This window comes from Manacus candei, unplaced genomic scaffold (assembly GCF_025592945.1).
Source record: "Manacus candei isolate 608988 ecotype Guabito, Panama unplaced genomic scaffold, ASM2559294v1 h1tg000099l, whole genome shotgun sequence".
NCBI lineage: Eukaryota > Metazoa > Chordata > Aves > Passeriformes > Pipridae > Manacus > Manacus candei.
Window position 1 is genome coordinate 1398969 of NW_026138147.1, and position 20706 is coordinate 1419674.

The 20706-nt window shown below is 45.7% G+C and overlaps 1 protein-coding gene and 3 long non-coding RNA genes across 4 annotated transcripts in view; 3 read left to right on the forward strand and 1 right to left on the reverse strand.

The window, feature by feature from the left end:
* The window catches only part of HAUS5 (HAUS augmin like complex subunit 5), a 119764-nt gene that overhangs the window by 63071 nt on the left and 35987 nt on the right, over positions 1-20706 (forward strand). The window lies entirely within an intron of this gene.
* LOC127461310 (uncharacterized) lies at positions 9242-19056 on the forward strand. Its single transcript, XR_007900020.1, has 2 exons — positions 9242-9570; positions 18961-19056. It is a non-coding gene; the product is annotated as an uncharacterized LOC127461310 (long non-coding RNA).
* LOC127461323 (uncharacterized) lies at positions 9629-14465 on the forward strand. The gene is made up of 2 exons (XR_007900033.1): positions 9629-9770; positions 13993-14465. It is a non-coding gene; the product is annotated as an uncharacterized LOC127461323 (long non-coding RNA).
* LOC127461322 (uncharacterized) lies at positions 18633-19274 on the reverse strand. The gene is made up of 2 exons (XR_007900032.1): positions 19230-19274; positions 18633-19194 (listed from the first exon to the last, which is right to left on the reverse strand). It is a non-coding gene; the product is annotated as an uncharacterized LOC127461322 (long non-coding RNA).

Consider the following 20706-nt stretch of genomic DNA (forward strand, 5'->3'; position numbering starts at 1 on the left):
GGCCAGTTGGCCAAGAGTCAGTGATGCCCTGGCACGGGCTCACTACTCAGTCACACCAGGGGGTTCAGACACACGAGTCCTTTGCTTGCACACACACAGAAAGTTCATGGTAGCAGAGGCAGAATTTCCTGGGGCTTCTGCTGTCACGCCTCGAGCCTGGATGCATCTCATTCCTTGTAGGTTCCACCTGGTCTACCACTACTGAGATGCTTGAGAGATGGACACGGGGAGCTCTATGCAAAGAAACACATCCCAGAGCTGCATCCAGGGGCTTTGGCTGGTTTTAGTACCATAAATGCAAAGTGATATTAAGACCTTATTTTTCCCACATAACTTCAAGGCACCCCCTGGAGGTTGATGGCATTTGTACTTGCTTAGGGTCATCTCCCAACACCAACACCAGGTGTGTGCTCAAGACTTGTCTGTACAAAGCAAACAATCTCTTTAGTCCTTCTGTGTCTCTCCAGGGAAGGCTAAACAACCTCTGTGGGCTGGGTGAGAAGCCAGTGCTGGAAGTAGTGGTTCTATTGTGAGTGCCAACCAAGAGCGGTGGGCAGGTCTGGGATGCATGCCCTGGGGAGTTCACCTGGGTTTTCCAGTGCACATGGCAATAGATCACACGCTGCCCTCATGGTCCTTCATGTCCTCCTACGGAGGTGGCAGCGATGGGAAAGAGAATGAACGTTTTGACTGTGCCTCTGAGTGCCCCTCAACATGCTGCTTAAGTGCTGGTTCCCGCACACCCAGTTGGGTGTGACAGGCTGTTCCGTTTTTCCATAAGGGAGGGGAGCAGGAGGAAAGACACAGCAGAGCTCACTTACGGAGACTGTATATCCATGAAGTCCAAAGCAGGTGGGAGATGCCATGGCACGTCTGATCTTACTCTGGGGAAGGTGCTCCTCCCATGCTCTGTCTCGCCTTAGCACTGGTGCCACAACCCTCGACAAAACCCCAAGTGGTCTTTGTCACCAGCAGAAACGCTCCTGCTGCCAGCAGGGATGCTCCCAGGGAGAGGTCAGGACAGGCTGAGCCCGGGACGCTGAGCCGGGAGGGATGATCTGCCTCACGTAACCCTCGACCATTTTCATAAGCGAGTTCCTTGGAGAACAATTCTGGAGTCTACACGTGCCAACAGAGGAGAGATTTGATGGAAGAGACGATGGCGGCGAAAGGAGGTCATGGCATCCCAATCTTTAGCTCCCCGATACCAACCCGCACACCTGCAAACCAGCCCGACCCCACCTCCTTTGCGGTGAACGGAGGGAGGGAGAGGAAGGCAGAGGAGGGAGAGGAGGAGGAGAGGACGCGACTCGCCCGGAGTAGCGAGCCGGGGCTGGTGGGGGTAGCGAGATGCCGGGCGGTGGATCGACGCCTGCGACGCTGGCGGAGATCGGGGTATGCCGCGATGGCTGCTCTTCTACTCGATGCGCAGGGCTGAGGGCCGGGACCACGGGGCAGGACTCCAGTGCAAAAAATCTTCTGACGCCTTTTCTTCTTTATCTCCCCGCCAGTGTCTGCAGGCAGATCCCAGGTGATGCAGGAGACGTTGATAGAGAAAAACGAAGGCAGTGAAATCACAAGTAAGTGCTCAGACGGCAGAATACGATTCGGTGATTTCATCCATTTCTACGGGCAGCTCCCGACCACAGTCCCAACTTCCTGGTACGAGCTGCTAAAGGGTCCATAGAGTTGCGGGCACCAGCGAGGCCGCTGTCGGTGTCAGGAGATCGATGTTGGACAGTCTTCTGGCCCTCCGGGCCCCCTCATGGGGACTCGGCTCTCTATTTCTGCACCCTGGCAGTGGTGGAATAATTGACACCTCGTTTTAGCAATTTCAGGGGATTTTCTTAGAAATAAAAACACGGTTAATTGGTTCTACAGCGGAGCAATGTAGCACCCAATCAAAAGAAGGCGTTTCAGTCCTACAAAGGGTAAAATTTTGCAACGGAATACCTGAGTGGCAACTGACATACAGAGAACAGAGAAGAGCAAATCTGGGCATCCTGAGATATTTTGTCCCCGATAAGCTGATCCACTCCAGGTAGACACCATGATTCTCTAGTTTGTGAAAATATTTCTCTTTGGATAGGAGGAGGGTTCTGGCCTTGTCTTGACTGTGGAAAAGACGAAGTGAAACTCCGCAAGACTTGGACCTTCACTCGTCAAGAATCTGAACACTACATTTCGGACGTGTGCTGAAGAAGCTGTGAAGGCAGACAGTGCAACAGAGCGAAGTGCAACCAAGCCAGATTAAGGGTTAGAGATGGTGAGAGAGGAGAAAAAAGCAGTAAGAAAAGAGATACCTCCAGCCTTTTGGTCCTGGGCTCAGGAAGGAAGTTTGTAAGACCATCCTTCTTTTACCTCTCAGTAAAAATGCAGACTGCTAAATTTCCTGTAAATGTATCTCTGCTCTGACACCTAATATGGCAGAACTCTCTCAGGAGCACACTGGCATAGGGAGGGTGAGCTTGATGCTGCTCTTCTACCTGGGAAGACTGTGAAAGCCAGGGCTATCACAGCCCCACCACCAACAGGCAGCATGCTGGTTGTTGCGCCGTGCACTCCCTTCGTGTGCGTGAGGGCCTTCATGCATTTCCCTGCTCATCCCTCAGCACATTCCCAAGGGAATATGCTGTCCTTGCTACCACTGGGGTTGAGATATCCAACAGCCCTGCTGGAGACACATTTCTCTCTCGCACTCTGCATTTACCCAGCAGAGAATCGCACAGCCAGAGACCGTTGGCTGTTGCCCAGCAGGGTTCTTCTTCCTTTCCTGGGGAGTAGGAATTGAGGCATTCTTCTGAGGCAGATGAAGAAGGACAGGGGAGTAGCCACCGAGGCGGAGGAGAGACGTGCTCTCCGATGAAGATGCAAGCAACCAGAGAGCTGCGGACAGCACGGGAAAATGTGAAAGGTGCAGCAGGGAAAAAGACCGGAGCTCCCAAAAGCCCAGTAGTGGGTGAGCAGCAGAGCAGGCGATTGCATCTAGGGAGGAGAGGACTGACTGCACTGCGTTCTGACCTGGAAGAACCCCCTGCCCATAAGTGAGGCCCCAGAGCCAGGCAATGCACAGAATGCCATAGGCTGAGGGAGCCACAGAGGCTGCTTCTTGGGGAGGGAGAAACACGAAGAGAGCAATTCAGGCACGGAAAGAATAGTTCATTTCTCTGACCTCCTGCATCCTTTGCCCTTCAAGAGAGTCGTTTCTGGCATCTCTTTCTCTCGGGACAGCGTGGTGATTTCTGAACCTCTCAGGAAACAGGTAGGTTGGTCTCAGCATGAATTTTCGTTATCTCGTCCACACTTTCTACCAGGGTCACCTCCTCTCTATATCTCGGCTTTTTATCGAGACATCCTTCATCTTCCACCCAGAAAACACTCAAGAACCTCTTCAGGTCCCGTGGGGAAATACCACTGAATAGAGAAAAAACTTTGCAATTCTTGTACTTGCTGCCTTGCATGTGTACACTCCAGATGGTCTTACTTCGGTAAGGAAATGAAGAGAGAAAAAAGAGAAAACTCAGACCCCTTCTCTGTCTCTGTTTTCCCCTCCAACCTCTCTCATTATTCCTCTCCCTCTCATCCACCTACTTTCACCAGAAGATATCTCGTCTGAATCTGCAGTCCCACATTTTTTCTTCTCACTAACTTAGTAATGCGTCCAATTCTGCTTCCAGGTTGCCTCTGGCACGACTTCTAGTTTTCCCCAGGTTGGCAAAAAATGCATGGCTCCCTGTTTGCAGGATAACCATTGTGTGTTCACAAAGAGTGGGGAAAGCGAGGACTGAGGAACCCTCATGTGGGTGTCCTTAAAAAACCTCAGGACTCTGCACGTGCCATCCGAGGAGGAATGTGAGAGATGATTGCGGCAAAATGAGATGGTGGCCTGTCAGTCTTGAGCTCCCCGATACAAACTCGCAACCCTGCAAACCAACCCGTCCAGATCGGCTCCGTGTTCAGAGCCCCGAGCGCCGTCGCCCTGTTTTCGCTCTCGTCTGATAAATATGGATCAAGCCCGCATCCGACGAGAGCCCGAGAGGTGCCGGACCGGGCTCAGTCCAGAAACGTATTTGTCGGCGGAGTGCACGGGAGGGAGAGGAAAGAACAGGAGAGAGAGGATGCAGAAAAGAGGCGGCAGGACCGGAGCGGAGAGCCGGGGCTGGTGGGGGCAGCCAGACGCCGGGTGGTGGATCGGCGACCGTGTAGCTGGTCGGGGAGCGGGGCTGCCAGGGCTGGTCGCGGTTCTACTCGGGGCGCAGAGCTGGGGGCCGGGGACGGTGGGGTCGGGGCAGCGGCTGGAGTGGCAGCGTAAGTCCTTCGAAGTTGCTCTACTGCCTGGCAGGTTCTTCACAGAAATCTACACCCTAACTCTCCTCCCGTCCGTCCCTCCCTCTGCTCCATAAAACATTCCCTCCGAACACTCATGACTCTTTTATTTGTCGAGCCGTTCCTGTTTCCTTGCTTTACTCTCTGTCCTTCAGAGATCTCCTGGAGTCCGTCCTTCCCCTTTCCTTCTTTTCTTCCCGCAGCTTTCCATTCTTCAATGACTCCACCAATCCAACTCTCTTGCTGACACTCATCCCTCCAGTAAATACTAATGGACACTTCCACTAGAGCACACCTAGACATCCTCTTAAAATTCTTCTCCGTATGGTCACACGGCAGCAAAAGAATCGGCAGTGAAATCACCAGAAAGTCCTGACACGGCAGAATGCGAATCGGTGTTTTTTTCCATTTCTAACGGCAGATCCCGGGTCGCAGCCCCGAGCTCCTGGTCCGCGCTGCTAAAGGGTCCAGAGAGGTGCGGACACCAGCGGGACAGCAGTCGGTGTCGTGAGATCGGTGTTGGACGGTCTTCTGGCAGGTTGGTCTCAGCATGAATTTTGGTTAGCTCGTCCTCACTTTCTACAATGGTCACCGCCTCTCTTTATCCCGGCTGTTAATCTGGCCCCTCCGGCTCCGCGGTGCAGAACACCGACCGCCACGGCCCTGCCGTCGCTCTCACCTGCCCTCTGCATCAAGTCCTCACCCGAAGAGAGCCCGAGGGGCGCCGGTGCCGGGTTCAGACACGGAGCGGGTTTGTCAGCGGAGTGCAGGGGAGGGAGACGAAGGTAGAGTAGGGAGAGGAGCTGGAGAGGAGACGGCCTGGCAGAAGGAGCATTTCTGCTGGGGACAAAGAATACTTGTGTTTTAGTCTAGGGCTGTGGCACAGAGGCAGTGCATGGGAGAAGCACCATCCCCACAGAAAGTTCGGACCTTGCATGGCATCTCCCACAAATGGAGAGGCTTTTAGAGATTAATGGGAGAATAGCTAAAGTGTTAATTTCTAAGCCGACTCATGCTATTATTCAGTGGTTACTTGAAATTGTGATTGAGGTACCTAAGAGCAGGCTTATTGTGGAGATTAGTTTAGCTTGGGGATTCATTAGTAAGGGAAGGAGTTAAACCATCATTTTCGGGGTATGGGCCCGATAGCTTAATTAGCTGACCTTACTAGAAAATAATATAGAGGGAGTATAGAGGATTTTGATTCCTTTAGCGTAGGTTCAATTCCTACTTTTCTAAAATTAGGAAATGAGAGGGCTGGTATACCTCTATATTTACTTTATCATAGTAACCCTTTTGGATTCAGGCACATTTCCTTGAGTGTCTTAGGTAGGGAGGTAGGCCTGCATAGGAGATAGGGAGGCTGGTATGCCATAGGCATAAGGCTAATGTTAGGGGTAAGAAGTTTTTTCAGAGCAAATGTATGAGTTGATCATATCGGAATCGAGGATAAGAGGCGCGGACTCATAAGAATCCTGCGGAAAGGAGGAGGGTTTTTGTAGCTAGAGTAGGGGGAATGAGTTCCTGAGGGAGATTAAGTGAGCTAGGGTTTAGGAATAGAATGGTTGTGAGTGCGTTTATTAGTATAATGTTAGCATATTCGGCGAGAAAAAATAAGGCGAATGGTCCTGCGGCATATTCTACGTTGAACCCTGAGACTAGTTCAGATTCTCCTTCTGTCAGGTCAAATGGAGCACGGTTTGTTTCGGCAAGAGTGGAGATATATCATATTATTGCTAGGGGTCAGGAGGAGAAAATGAGGTAGAGAGGCTCTTGAGTTGTAGCCAGGGTATTGAGGGTGTAGTTACCACTAAGGATAATTACGGATAGGAGAATAATGGCCAGGGTAACTTCATAGGAGATAGTCTGTGCGACTGCTCGGAGGGCACCGATTAAGGCATATTTTGAGTTGGAGGCTCATCCTGATCATAGAATTGAATAGACTGCCAGGCTAGATAGGGCTAGAAGGAAGAGTATGCCAAGGTTTAGGTCGGTAAGGGGAAAGGGTAGGGGAAGTGGTGTTCAGATTGTAATTGCTAGGAGAAGGGCTAATATAGGGGTAGATATAAATAGATAGGGGGATGAAGTTGATGGACGGATAGGTTCTTTGATAAATAGCTTTACTCCATCTGCTATAGGTTGTAAGAGACCAAATGGTCCTACCATATTAGGGCCTTTTCGGGCTTGCATGTAACTTAGAATCTTACGTTCAACTAGGGTAAGAAATGCTACGGCGATGAGGATGGAGAGAGCATAGGATATTGATATGATAAGGTAAGTGAGGGTTAAGTGAATTGTCATGTGATTTGTGTCGGAGCTAGGGAGAGGATTTGAACCTCTGGGTAAAGGGCTTAAGCCTTCTGCATTTGCCAAGCTCTGCCACGCTAGCGGTCCTTTTCTAGGAGGGAGTTGTGGTGAAGCTCTTAGTAATTTAGTTGGGTTCATTACTGGGTGCGAAGGCGTGCTTGTGGTATAGGCCTTACTTCTTCGGTCCTTTCGTACTAGAAGGAGTTATAACATAGATAGAAACCGACCTGGATTACTCCGGTCTGAACTCAGATCACGTAGGACTGTTAATCGTTGAACAAACGAACCCTTGGTAGCGGTTGCACCACTAGGATGTCCTGATCCAACATCGAGGTCGTAAACCTCCTTGTCGATGTGGGCTCTTGAAGGAGATTGCGCTGTTATCCCTGGGGTAGCTAGGTTCATTACTCAATTATATTGGGTCTGGTTGCTATTAGCACGTTGATGGGTAGTTCTTGGTTAAGATGAATTATCTGGTATTTGGAGGTTGAGTTTGTCTCCAAGGTCGCCCCAACCAAAAAATGCACACCAGCAAAATCCCGGGGAGTGGGCCCTATAGGTGGGTATTGTTAATGGGAGTGGTAGCAGATTTTAAAGTTCCACAGGGTCTTCTTGTCTTATGGGGATATTCCTGCTTTTGCACAGGGAGATCAATTTCACTGATTATCTGTAGGAGACAGCTAAGACCTCGTTAAGCCATTCATACAAGTCCCGATTTATGGGACAATTGATTGCGCTACCTTTGCACGGTTAGGATACCGCGGCCGTTGAACGTATTGTCACTGGGCAGGCTTCACCTTTAATACTTGGTTTGCTAAAGGCTATGTTTTTGGTAAACAGTCGGGCCTTGGATTTGCCTAGTTCCTTTTACAGATTTTAATCGTCCTTGGGGGCGCTCCATAGGTGGGTTAACAGAGTTTTGGGTATAAGATCTTGTTAAGGTTAGAAAATATCCTGTGGATTGTTAATAATGTTGTAATGTAAGCTTGCGCCATAGAGGGGATCCCTAGTTACTTATTTTAGCATAAATTCTCTTATTTAATATAAGTTGGCCTATTGGGGAAGAGGGAGTCATAAGGGAGTTTGGATTTTTTTGGGAGAGGAGCTTTGACGCATTCTTTAATGGTGGCTGCTTTAAGGCCCACAGTTAAGTAATAAATGAATTTATCCGCTAGGGGAGAGTGTACTCTTTTTTAAAGGAGCTGTACCTCCTTTAAATAGCCCTTAATTCGCTTCATGTGGGTTGAGTGTAGTCCTGGGAGGTGAATTAAGAGGGAACTAAGATTCATTTCATAGGCAACCAGCTATCACCCAGCTCGATTGGCTTTTCACCTCTACTAACGAGTCTTCCCACTCTTTTGCAACAGAGACGGGTTTGCTCAGTAGATAGCTGCTCGTGAGTAGCTCGCTTGGGTTTCGGGGGGGCAAGCTTAAATTGGCGTTTTGCTTGGGTAGTTTCTCGCTAAATCATGATGCAAAAGGTACAAGGGTTGGTCTTTGCTGTTTATTGCTTGGGTTGTCATTACTATTTCATCCTTCCCTTACGGTACATGATCTCTATTGCGTCTTGAGTTTACCTTTCTATCGCCTATACTAGGTTGAGTATGAGAATGTTTTGATTTAATAGGTGGTATTAACTTGGTTTATATGTAATTTGGTAGAAGAGCTAGAGTTAGGCTTCAAGGCGATCTGATATGGGGCAGATATCTTTCAGGTGTAAGCTGAATGCTTTAGTTATAGCTACGTCTTGGTAGACTAAGTGCACCTTCCGGTACACTTACCTTGTTACGACTTGCCTCATCTCTAGCTTAGGGGTTTATTATAAATAGAATTAATTATAGCTTGTGAGGAGGGTGACGGGCGGTATGTACGTGCTCCAGAGCCAGCTTAAAGGAGGCATTATTATCCTGCTTTACTGCTAAATCCACCTTTTAGGGGTGATTTCACACTCCTTGTCGTGAGGTATTCTATGTTAGAAAATGTAGCCCATTTCTACCATCTCATGAGCTATACCTTGACCTGTCTTATTAGTGGGATGTTGCTGTTGTGCCCACTGTTAAACCCTCAGTTTAGGGGTGGGCTGACGACGGCGGTATATAGGCTGATTTGGCAAGGGATGGTTGGGTGTATCGTGGGTTATCGGTTATAGAACAGGCTCCTCTAGGTGGGTTTGGAGCACCGCCAAGTCCTTAGAGTTTTAAGCGTTTGTGCTCGTAGTTCTCAGGCGGATGCTTAAGTGGTGAAAGCATCAGGATTTAGGGCCAGGCATAGTGGGGTATCTAATCCCAGTTTGTGTCCTGGCTTTCGTGGAGTTTTGTTGATCATGAAGCTAAGATCATTTCTATGGGAGTGTTAGATGTATCTTGTGCTTATAACAGCTTGGTTACATTTCAGTCTTAGTTGTAGTGATAGTGGAAAACCACTCTTTACTCCGTATAAAGTTAATTTGGGTTTCTTGTGTGACCGCGGTGGCTGGCACAAGATTTACCAACCCTAGTAGGTTGCCTTAACTAAGTCAAGTTTACACTTATTGCTTAATATTGATTACTGCTGAAAACCCGTGGGGGCGTGGCTAGGCAAGGCGTTTTGGGCTACAATTGGAGTGGTGTGCCTGATGCCTCCTCCTGCTGTCTTTTTAAGGTGCTGAGGGCATTTTCACTGGGATGCGGATACTTGCATGTATATATTTGGCAAGAACTAACTGTAAGGTTAGGACTAAGTCTTTTTTGTCCTTGGGTATGTGCAATAGCCGTCTTAACATCTTCAGTGTTATGCTTTATTGTAAGCTACAAGGACTAGGGCTGTTTTAGGCATAGTGATTATTATTGGGGCTTGTTTTAGTTGTAGTGATGGTTGACATTGATTTAGGGTCTGTTTAGTGGTTGGGGAAGTAGTTCAATTGGATAACAAAAATGTGTTGTTGAGGGGCTTTGAGGGGTAGAAAGGGGTGGATTTGTTAAGGTCTTATGTTCTTGTAGTTGAAATTACAACGATGGTTTTTCAGGCCAAAGGTCTTGGATAGAGGCCAAGCAGGAATTGTTATGACATACTTTATACTATTTTTAAGTGTTAGCTTTATTTTGGGGGGATTAGCAGTTGCTTCTAATCCTTCCCCATATTATGCAGTAGTGGGGTTAGTGTTTTATACGGCGTAAAGAGTGGTTTTCCACTATCACTACAACTAAGACTGAAATGTAACCAAGCTGTTATAAGCACAAGATACATCTAACACTCCCATAGAAATGATCTTAGCTTCATGATCAACAAAACTCCACGAAAGCCAGGACACAAACTGGGATTAGATACCCCACTATGCCTGGCCCTAAATCCTGATGCTTTCACCACTTAAGCATCCGCCTGAGAACTACGAGCACAAACGCTTAAAACTCTAAGGACTTGGCGGTGCTCCAAACCCACCTAGAGGAGCCTGTTCTATAACCGATAACCCACGATACACCCAACCATCCCTTGCCAAATCAGCCTATATACCGCCGTCGTCAGCCCACCCCTAAACTGAGGGTTTAACAGTGGGCACAACAGCAACATCCCACTAATAAGACAGGTCAAGGTATAGCTCATGAGATGGTAGAAATGGGCTACATTTTCTAACATAGAATACCTCACGACAAGGAGTGTGAAATCACCCCTAAAAGGTGGATTTAGCAGTAAAGCAGGATAATAATGCCTCCTTTAAGCTGGCTCTGGAGCACGTACATACCGCCCGTCACCCTCCTCACAAGCTATAATTAATTCTATTTATAATAAACCCCTAAGCTAGAGATGAGGCAAGTCGTAACAAGGTAAGTGTACCGGAAGGTGCACTTAGTCTACCAAGACGTAGCTATAACTAAAGCATTCAGCTTACACCTGAAAGATATCTGCCCCATATCAGATCGTCTTGAAGCCTAACTCTAGCTCTTCTACCAAATTACATATAAACCAAGTTAATACCACCTATTAAATCAAAACATTCTCATACTCAACCTAGTATAGGCGATAGAAAGGTAAACTCAAGACGCAATAGAGATCATGTACCGTAAGGGAAGGATGAAATAGTAATGACAACCCAAGCAATAAACAGCAAAGACCAACCCTTGTACCTTTTGCATCATGATTTAGCGAGAAACTACCCAAGCAAAACGCCAATTTAAGCTTGCCCCCCCGAAACCCAAGCGAGCTACTCACGAGCAGCTATCTACTGAGCAAACCCGTCTCTGTTGCAAAAGAGTGGGAAGACTCGTTAGTAGAGGTGAAAAGCCAATCGAGCTGGGTGATAGCTGGTTGCCTATGAAATGAATCTTAGTTCCCTCTTAATTCACCTCCCAGGACTACACTCAACCCACATGAAGCGAATTAAGGGCTATTTAAAGGAGGTACAGCTCCTTTAAAAAAGAGTACACTCTCCCCTAGCGGATAAATTCATTTATTACTTAACTGTGGGCCTTAAAGCAGCCACCATTAAAGAATGCGTCAAAGCTCCTCTCCCAAAAAAATCCAAACTCCCTTATGACTCCCTCTTCCCCAATAGGCCAACTTATATTAAATAAGAGAATTTATGCTAAAATAAGTAACTAGGGATCCCCTCTATGGCGCAAGCTTACATTACAACATTATTAACAATCCACAGGATATTTTCTAACCTTAACAAGATCTTATACCCAAAACTCTGTTAACCCACCTATGGAGCGCCCCCAAGGACGATTAAAATCTGTAAAAGGAACTAGGCAAATCCAAGGCCCGACTGTTTACCAAAAACATAGCCTTTAGCAAACCAAGTATTAAAGGTGAAGCCTGCCCAGTGACAATACGTTCAACGGCCGCGGTATCCTAACCGTGCAAAGGTAGCGCAATCAATTGTCCCATAAATCGGGACTTGTATGAATGGCTTAACGAGGTCTTAGCTGTCTCCTACAGATAATCAGTGAAATTGATCTCCCTGTGCAAAAGCAGGAATATCCCCATAAGACAAGAAGACCCTGTGGAACTTTAAAATCTGCTACCACTCCCATTAACAATACCCACCTATAGGGCCCACTCCCCGGGATTTTGCTGGTGTGCATTTTTTGGTTGGGGCGACCTTGGAGACAAACTCAACCTCCAAATACCAGATAATTCATCTTAACCAAGAACTACCCATCAACGTGCTAATAGCAACCAGACCCAATATAATTGAGTAATGAACCTAGCTACCCCAGGGATAACAGCGCAATCTCCTTCAAGAGCCCACATCGACAAGGAGGTTTACGACCTCGATGTTGGATCAGGACATCCTAGTGGTGCAACCGCTACCAAGGGTTCGTTTGTTCAACGATTAACAGTCCTACGTGATCTGAGTTCAGACCGGAGTAATCCAGGTCGGTTTCTATCTATGTTATAACTCCTTCTAGTACGAAAGGACCGAAGAAGTAAGGCCTATACCACAAGCACGCCTTCGCACCCAGTAATGAACCCAACTAAATTACTAAGAGCTTCACCACAACTCCCTCCTAGAAAAGGACCGCTAGCGTGGCAGAGCTTGGCAAATGCAGAAGGCTTAAGCCCTTTACCCAGAGGTTCAAATCCTCTCCCTAGCTCCGACACAAATCACATGACAATTCACTTAACCCTCACTTACCTTATCATATCAATATCCTATGCTCTCTCCATCCTCATCGCCGTAGCATTTCTTACCCTAGTTGAACGTAAGATTCTAAGTTACATGCAAGCCCGAAAAGGCCCTAATATGGTAGGACCATTTGGTCTCTTACAACCTATAGCAGATGGAGTAAAGCTATTTATCAAAGAACCTATCCGTCCATCAACTTCATCCCCCTATCTATTTATATCTACCCCTATATTAGCCCTTCTCCTAGCAATTACAATCTGAACACCACTTCCCCTACCCTTTCCCCTTACCGACCTAAACCTTGGCATACTCTTCCTTCTAGCCCTATCTAGCCTGGCAGTCTATTCAATTCTATGATCAGGATGAGCCTCCAACTCAAAATATGCCTTAATCGGTGCCCTCCGAGCAGTCGCACAGACTATCTCCTATGAAGTTACCCTGGCCATTATTCTCCTATCCGTAATTATCCTTAGTGGTAACTACACCCTCAATACCCTGGCTACAACTCAAGAGCCTCTCTACCTCATTTTCTCCTCCTGACCCCTAGCAATAATATGATATATCTCCACTCTTGCCGAAACAAACCGTGCTCCATTTGACCTGACAGAAGGAGAATCTGAACTAGTCTCAGGGTTCAACGTAGAATATGCCGCAGGACCATTCGCCTTATTTTTTCTCGCCGAATATGCTAACATTATACTAATAAACGCACTCACAACCATTCTATTCCTAAACCCTAGCTCACTTAATCTCCCTCAGGAACTCATTCCCCCTACTCTAGCTACAAAAACCCTCCTCCTTTCCGCAGGATTCTTATGAGTCCGCGCCTCTTATCCTCGATTCCGATATGATCAACTCATACATTTGCTCTGAAAAAACTTCTTACCCCTAACATTAGCCTTATGCCTATGGCATACCAGCCTCCCTATCTCCTATGCAGGCCTACCTCCCTACCTAAGACACTCAAGGAAATGTGCCTGAATCCAAAAGGGTTACTATGATAAAGTAAATATAGAGGTATACCAGCCCTCTCATTTCCTAATTTTAGAAAAGTAGGAATTGAACCTACGCTAAAGGAATCAAAATCCTCTATACTCCCTCTATATTATTTTCTAGTAAGGTCAGCTAATTAAGCTATCGGGCCCATACCCCGAAAATGATGGTTTAACTCCTTCCCTTACTAATGAATCCCCAAGCTAAACTAATCTCCACAATAAGCCTGCTCTTAGGTACCTCAATCACAATTTCAAGTAACCACTGAATAATAGCATGAGTCGGCTTAGAAATTAACACTTTAGCTATTCTCCCATTAATCTCTAAAAGCCACCATCCACGAGCCATTGAAGCCTCTACTAAATACTTTCTAACCCAAGCAGCCGCATCTACGCTACTTCTATTCTCCAGCATGACCAATGCATGATTCTCTGGCCAATGAGACATCACCCAACTAACCCACCCCATATCATGCATACTACTAACTATTGCAATCTCAATTAAATTAGGCTTAGTCCCATTTCATTTCTGATTTCCAGAAGTTCTTCAAGGCTCAACTATAACAACATGCCTCCTACTAGCCACAGTCATAAAATTTCCACCAACCACACTGTTCTACCTAACATCCTCTTCACTCAACCCAACTCTCCTATCTTCAATAGCTATTGCTTCCGCTGCCCTAGGTGGCTGAATAGGACTTAACCAGACCCAAACTCGCAAAATTTTAGCTTTCTCATCTATCGCACACCTAGGATGAATAGCCATTATTCTCAACTACAACCCTAATCTAACTTTAATTACGTTCTATCTCTACACCGTAACAACTTCTGCCATCTTCCTCATCCTTAACACAACCAATACCCTAAAACTATCCACTGTTATATCCACATGAACCAAAATCCCATCACTCACCACAATCCTTATGCTCACCCTCCTCTCCCTCGCAGGTCTTCCTCCCCTAACAGGATTCCTACCCAAGTGATTAATTATTCAAGAACTCACAAAACAAGAACTAACAGTACTAGCCACAGCTATTAGCCTACTCTCCTTACTTGGACTTTTCTTCTACCTACGACTGGCCTACTGTGCAACCATCACACTACCCCCAAACTTCACCAACTACATAAAACAGTGACAAACTAACAAACCAACTAACACCATAACCACAACCTTTACCTCCCTATCAATTATGCTCCTGCCACTATCTCCCATAGTACTCGCAATCCCCTAGAAACTTAGGTTATTTAAACCGAAGGCCTTCAAAGCCTTAAACAAGGGCTAATCCCTCTTAGTTTCTGTTAAGGTACACAGGACACTAACCTGCATCTCCTGAATGCAACTCAGATGCTTTAATTAAGCTAGAACCTCCCCCTAGACAGATGGGCTTTGATCCCATAAAATTTTAGTTAACAGCTAAATGCCCTAACCAACAGGCTTCTGCCTACTAGATCCCGGCGCATGTTTAATGCACATCAATGAGCTTGCAACTCAACATGAACTTCACTACAGAATCGATAAGAAGAGGAATTAAACCTCTGTAAAAAGGACTACAGCCTAACGCTTCTACACTCAGCCATCTTACCTATGACTTTCATCAACCGTTGACTATTCTCCACTAACCACAAAGATATCGGCACACTTTACCTTATTTTTGGTGCATGGGCTGGCATAATCGGCACAGCCCTTAGTCTCCTCATTCGAGCAGAACTAGGGCAGCCAGGCACCCTTCTAGGCGATGACCAAATTTACAATGTAATCGTCACCGCACATGCCTTCGTTATGATTTTCTTTATAGTAATGCCTATTATAATCGGAGGATTTGGCAACTGATTAGTACCTCTAATAATTGGTGCCCCCGACATAGCATTTCCACGAATAAATAACGTGAGCTTCTGATTACTTCCCCCATCCTTCCTACTTCTCCTAGCATCTTCCACAGTAGAAGCCGGAGTCGGAACAGGATGAACAGTATACCCACCCTTAGCAGGAAATCTAGCCCACGCTGGTGCATCAGTAGACCTTGCTATCTTCTCCCTTCACCTGGCAGGTGTCTCATCCATCCTTGGAGCAATCAACTTTATTACCACAGCAATCAATATAAAACCACCTGCTCTCTCACAATACCAAACACCTCTATTCGTCTGATCTGTCCTAATTACTGCAGTCCTACTCCTCCTCTCCCTACCAGTCCTCGCTGCTGGCATTACAATGCTTCTAACAGATCGAAACCTAAACACCACATTCTTTGACCCCGCAGGAGGCGGAGACCCAATTTTATATCAACACTTATTCTGATTTTTTGGCCACCCAGAGGTCTACATCCTTATCCTGCCAGGATTCGGAATTATTTCCCATGTTGTAGCCTATTACGCCGGTAAAAAAGAACCCTTTGGCTACATAGGCATAGTCTGAGCCATACTATCCATTGGCTTCCTAGGCTTTATCGTATGAGCTCACCACATATTTACAGTTGGTATGGACGTAGACACCCGAGCTTACTTCACATCCGCCACTATAATCATTGCAATCCCCACTGGCATCAAAGTCTTCAGCTGATTAGCAACCCTACATGGTGGAACAATCAAATGAGACCCACCCATACTATGAGCCCTAGGCTTTATCTTCCTCTTCACCATTGGTGGACTGACAGGCATCGTCCTTCCCAACTCCTCCCTAGACATCGCCCTGCACGACACCTACTACGTAGTTGCACACTTCCACTATGTACTATCTATGGGGGCAGTATTCGCCATTCTAGCTGGCTTCACACATTGATTCCCACTGTTCACCGGCTACACCCTTCACTCCACATGAGCTAAGGCCCACTTTGGAGTAATATTCTTTGGAGTCAACCTAACATTTTTCCCACAACATTTCCTAGGCCTAGCTGGTATACCACGACGATACTCAGATTACCCAGATGCTTATACCCTATGAAATACCCTATCCTCCATTGGCTCCCTCATCTCCATAGTAGCTGTAATTATACTAATGTTCATTATCTGAGAAGCCTTCGCATCCAAACGGAAAGTAGTACAACCAGAACTTACCTCTACAAACATCGAATGAATTCACGGCTGCCCTCCTCCCTACCATACCTTCGAAGAACCAGCCTTTGTCCAAGTACAAGAAAGGAAGGAATCGAACCCTCATAAGCTGGTTTCAAGCCAACCGCATCAAACCACTCATGCTTCTTTCTTATGGGTTGTTAGTAAAATCATTACATAGCCTTGTCAAGACTAAATAACAGGTGAAAACCCAGTACATCCCATTCCAACTCCATGGCCAACCACTCTCAATTTGGTTTTCAAGACGCTTCATCCCCTATTATAGAAGAACTTATTGAATTTCACGACCACGCCCTAATAGTCGCTCTAGCCATCTGTAGCCTAGTCCTATATTTACTAGCTCTTATACTTATAGAAAAACTATCCTCTAATACCGTCGACGCACAAGAAGTAGAACTTGTCTGAACAATCCTACCCGCCATTGTCCTAATCATGTTAGCCCTCCCATCCCTTCAAATCCTCTATATAATAGACGAAATCGATGAGCCTGACCTCACCCTCAAAGTCATTGGCCACCAATGATACTGATCCTATGAGTACACAGACTTTAAAGACTTATCTTTTGACTCTTACATACTACCAACTACAGATCTACCACTCGGCCATTTCCGCCTCCTAGAAGTTGATAACCGCATCGTCATTCCAATAGAATCCCCGATTCGAATTATTGTTACAGCTGATGACGTTCTCCACTCCTGAGCTGTTCCTAGCCTTGGTGTAAAAACCGATGCAATTCCAGGACGACTAAACCAAACTTCCTTTATCACAACCCGCCCTGGAATCTTCTATGGTCAGTGCTCAGAAATCTGCGGAGCCAACCACAGCTTCATACCTATTGTAGTAGAATCAGCCCCTCTAACACACTTCGAAAACTGATCTTCACTTCTAACATCCTAATCATTAAGAAGCTATGAACCAGCACTAGCCTTTTAAGCTAGAGAAAGAGGATTATTCATCCTCCTTAATGACATGCCCCAACTAAACCCCGCACCTTGACTTTTTATTATACTCACTTCGTGACTCACTTTTTCTCTTATCCTGCAGCCCAAACTCCTACTATTTATCCCAACCAACCCTCCCTCCAACAAAACACTACTCACTACAAAACCCCACTCCTGAAACTGACCATGAACCTAAGCTTCTTTGATCAATTCATAAGCCCAACCCTCCTCGGAATCCCTCTTATCCTCATCTCACTGCTATTTCCAACCCTATTACTTCCTTCTCCTGGCAATCGATGAATTACAAATCGTCTCTCAACTCTTCAGCTCTGATTCCTCCACTTAATCACAAAACAACTAATAACCCCATTAAACAAAAAAGGCCATAAATGAGCCCTAATCTTATCATCACTCATAATTATACTTCTAACTATTAACCTATTAGGCCTCCTACCTTACACATTCACACCTACCACCCAACTATCAATAAACCTAGCCCTCGCCTTCCCTCTATGACTTGCCACCCTGCTAACAGGCCTACGAAACCAACCCTCAGCTTCTCTTGGACACCTTCTACCAGAAGGCACCCCAACACCTCTAATTCCTGCTCTCATCATAATTGAAACAACAAGCCTTCTCATTCGTCCTCTGGCCTTAGGAGTTCGCCTCACAGCCAACCTCACAGCTGGACACCTACTCATCCAACTCATTTCAACAGCCACTACCGTCCTCCTTCCCATCATGCCCACCGTGTCTCTTCTAACTATAACTATTCTACTCCTCTTAACAATTCTAGAAGTAGCCGTAGCAATAATCCAAGCATATGTCTTTGTACTTCTTCTAAGCCTTTACTTACAAGAAAACATTTAACCCTTAATGACACACCAAGCCCACTCATTTCACATAGTAGACCCAAGCCCTTGACCCATTTTTGGAGCAGCGGCCGCCCTCCTCACCACCTCTGGACTAGCCATATGATTTCACCACAGCTCTATCCAACTCTTGCTCCTAGGCCTACTCTCTATAGTTCTAGTGATACTCCAATGATGACGTGACATCGTACGAGAAAGCACATTCCAAGGCCACCATACCCCCACAGTCCAAAAGGGCTTACGTTACGGGATAATTCTATTTATTACATCCGAAGCATTCTTCTTCCTAGGATTCTTCTGAGCATTCTTCCACTCCAGCTTAGTTCCCACCCCAGAACTCGGAGGGCAATGACCCCCTATGGGGATCAAACCTCTAAACCCAATAGAAGTTCCCCTACTAAATACTGCTATCCTCCTAGCCTCAGGAGTCACTGTTACATGAGCACATCACAGCATCACAGAGGGTAATCGAAACCAAGCTACCCAAGCTCTACTTATAACCGTACTATTAGGATTCTACTTTACAGCACTTCAAGCAATAGAATATTATGAAGCCCCATTCTCAATTGCCGACGGAGTCTATGGGTCAACCTTTTTCGTTGCCACAGGATTCCATGGCCTCCACGTAATCATTGGATCCTCCTTCCTCTTGATTTGCCTCCTCCGCCTCGTAAAATTCCATTTCACATCCAACCACCACTTTGGCTTTGAAGCAGCGGCCTGATACTGACATTTTGTTGACATTATCTGACTGTTCCTCTACATAACAATCTATTGATGAGGATCTTGCCCTTCTAGTATATTAATTACAATTGACTTCCAATCTCTAAAATCTGGATCAAACCCAGAGAAAGGCAATTAACATAATCCTCTTTATATTCACAATTTCCATATCACTGTGTATCATCCTAACTTCACTAAACCTCTGATTAGCCCAAATAAATCCAGATTCAGAAAAATTGTCCCCATACGAGTGTGGCTTTGACCCACTGGGCTCTCCCCGCCTCCCATTTTCAATCCGATTCTTCCTTGTCGCAATCTTATTCCTCTTATTTGACCTAGAAATTGCCCTCCTACTGCCCCTCCCATGAGCTACTCAACTCCTCTCCCCTCTCACTACCCTAACATGAACCTCCGCAGTCATTCTCCTCCTCGCATTAGGGCTAATCTATGAATGAATTCAAGGGGGCTTGGAATGAGCAGAGTAACTTCCCCATATTATGCAGTAGTGGGGTTAGTGTTGGCGTCTATTGTGGGGTGTGGATGGTTAATGAGTTTGGGGGTGTCTTTTGTATCATTAGTGCTATTTCTGGTATATTTAGGTGGGATGTTGGTGGTTTTTGTGTATTCGGTCTCATTGGCAGCAGATCCATTTCCTGAAACTTGAGGGGACTGGCGGGTTGTTGGGTATGGTGTTGGGTTAGTTTTAGTGTTGGGGGGCGGGGTATTTATTGTAGGGCTGTCTGAGTTAGAGTGGTTGGGGATGAACACGGTGGATAGTGGGGGTGTTTTATCTGTTCGGTTGGATTTTGAGGGAGCGGCCATGTTTTATTCTTGGGGGGTTGGTCAATTTTTAATTGCGGGCTGGGGTCTGTTGTTGACGTTGTTTGTCGTACTAGAACTTGTACGAGGGTTGTCTCGGGGGGCGATTCGGGCGATTTAAGGTGGTGTGGTTCAGAGAATAGTTTAATGAAAATGCCAGCTTTGGGAGTTCGTGATAAAGGTTTGATTCCTTTTTTTCTGAAGGGTTGGAAAAAAGTTTGGGGTTGATTGTTAAAGGTCCATGTGGGCGGATGTTAATTAGAGTAGCAGGGGTGATTAATTGGGGAGGTGAGAGGAAATGATGGGGTGAATTAAAGTGTAAACAGACAAACAAACAAGCAATTAACAAATGAATGATAAAGGGAAATGATGGGGTGAATTAAAGTGTAAACAGACAAACAAACAAGCAATTAACAAATGAATGATAAAGGGAAATGATGGGGTGAATTAAAGTGTAAACAGACAAACAAACAAGCAATTAACAAATGAATGATAAAGGGAAATGATGGGGTGAATTAAAGTGTAAACAGACAAACAAACAAGCAATTAACAAATGAATGATAAAGGGAAATGATGGGGTGAATTAAAGTGTAAACAGACAAACAAACAAGCAATTAACAAATGAATGATAAAGGGAAATGATGGGGTGAATTAAAGTGTAAACAGACAAACAAACAAGCAATTAACAAATGAATGATAAAGGGAAATGATGGGGTGAATTAAAGTGTAAACAGACAAACAAACAAGCAATTAACAAATGAATGATAAAGGGAAATGATGGGGTGAATTAAAGTGTAAACAGACAAACAAACAAGCAATTAACAAATGAATGATAAAGGGAAATGATGGGGTGAATTAAAGTGTAAACAAACAAACAAACAAGCAATTAACAAATGAATGATAAAGGGAAATGATGGGGTGAATTAAAGTGTAAACAAACAAACAAACAAGCAATTAACAAATGAATGATAAAGGGAAATGATGGGGTGAATTAAAGTGTAAACAGACAAACAAACAAGCAATTAACAAATGAATGATAAAGGGAAATGATG